The sequence below is a fragment of the Pteropus alecto genome, unplaced genomic scaffold, assembly GCF_000325575.1.
Source record: "Pteropus alecto unplaced genomic scaffold, ASM32557v1 scaffold87, whole genome shotgun sequence".
Taxonomy (NCBI): domain Eukaryota; kingdom Metazoa; phylum Chordata; class Mammalia; order Chiroptera; family Pteropodidae; genus Pteropus; species Pteropus alecto.
In genome coordinates, this window is record NW_006443225.1 from 13179391 (window position 1) to 13181421 (window position 2031).

A 2031-nucleotide genomic window follows, 5' to 3' on the forward strand; every position below is an offset into this window, starting at 1 on the left:
AAATACAGCAAAACAAGGAGACCAGTGATTACTTAAACCTGAAGCTACATTCCACAAGATGGCTTTGCTTTTTAAATTCTTTATTCTGTTTTAGTATTCAGTAAAAAAAAAAAAAAAAAAACCACAAAAACCACAGGCTATTGCAAAATTAAGATGCTACATAATAGAAGAATAAGCGAAATGAGCCTGAGCTTTCTGTATGACCAACATATAGAGAAGTGCTTTAAAATTTCAATGGAAATCACCACAGATTATTTTTCCTACTTTAGAAAGGGATTTGGTTTTGTTAAATGGTTATGTCCCCATTTCATTTGTCTCAACCATTGCTTCTGCAGAGACCAAGTTGACCCCCCGTACCCACTGTTCATAGAGAAATGACTTCTTAGGTTTGAATTGCAGCTTTCTAGTCATTCGATTGAGAATTGTGCAGTTATGGAAGTTCTCTTTGAAGATGAAGTTGAACCAAGCTTTGCATATTTTCTTTTGAATTTTTCACAGCTTCCTACATATGTTAGGATTTAGGTAAATCACGTCTTCGAACACATTCCTGGGCATTTTCAAGGTCGTAACCCGACATGATTGAATTCATTTTTTTAAAAACTACACTTGATTTTTATTTTTCATATACTAAGGATATACAATTTAGACATTTCCCCCTTCTGACCTAACTTACGAATAACCCATGTCTTACAGTTTTGTGTGTGCTGAATGACATCAAGAAATAGAAAAGGTAAAAAAAAAAAAAAGAGAAAAGAAAAGGACCACTCTAATTGGTCAGATCACTTCGACCTAAATTAGTTTGGTAAAATTGCGTTTTGAAAAATTAATATCCAGTTGTTCTCATAAGGAACTTTAATATCATTTCTCATATTTGATGGAGAAAGAAAGGGTTTGTCCAGAAGTTAGCGAGCAAGTATACGAGTAATGCCCTTAGTCCTTAGAGTTCAGTCTGTTTCACACATTATCCACACTTGGGTGTATATTCCACACGCATGCAGGCTCTCCAGTCCTCTTGCAGAGTTGCAATTTCTAGGACACTTTATGAGATCAGTTCAAATTTCTTTATAAACATTATCTTGTAATATACCCTTTTCTTATCCTAGGTAAATATTCTCATTTGCCTGATGGAGTTTGATTTTTCTCAGTAGGAGGTAAGGCAACTCTAAGCAGCTAAAAATTCTCTAGAGGTTGTCCACACCATCTAAATGAAACTATGGTTTCATAAGCCATAGGTATGGCTTCTTTAGAAACCATACATACCATCTGCTTTTTTCAAGTGTAAGCAATTCAGTTGAGACTTGGATGTTTGACTTACGAACTTCTGTGCTGAGTAAGCGTGTCTGCAAGATTTCCCAATGATTAAATGGCAGCGATGCTGGTTTGGACATCTCGTGCAGCTTTGCCGGTCCCCCTGCTCCTGGGTGGTAACCACGGAACACTGGACGTGCGCTGGAGAGAACAAGTGCTCAAGGACCTTGTCCATGGAGTGAACAGTTAGTGACAACTAAGATTACTTCATATTTACCATTCGCCGCGCCCTGTGCGGTTTGTCACAACCTTATGAGCGAACGACTAACAGTAAACCTGGAGTTAAGCACAACTTAAGTGCACTGTCTCAGTTCTCAGAACTACCTTGTGGGGTCGGTGCTAATACTTATCGGGAAACTGAGGCACAGACATTAGATTCTATAGAGCTGATTAATGGACAAGTCGATTTGAACTCTCGTATGTGAGTTATGTGAGTCTCATCAGTGGATCTTCAAAATAGAAGTTTTTTCCCCCTTTGGCCAAGTTAAGGTCAAAGTTACTAATAGTTATGAATTAGACTATGTGATGGACCCGAGCCTCTAAAATTGTTTTCTGATTTGCTTGTTTTCGGGACACTCCAAATGTTTGGCATCAGCCTTAAACAAATACATTCATAATCTTTTCACTAAAAATAGTCAAGCTAGACAAATTGGGTGAGCCTTTTCCAAATGGTATTGGATAAAGCTGGTCAACGTGCGACAGACACCTAGTGCAGCTTTTTGT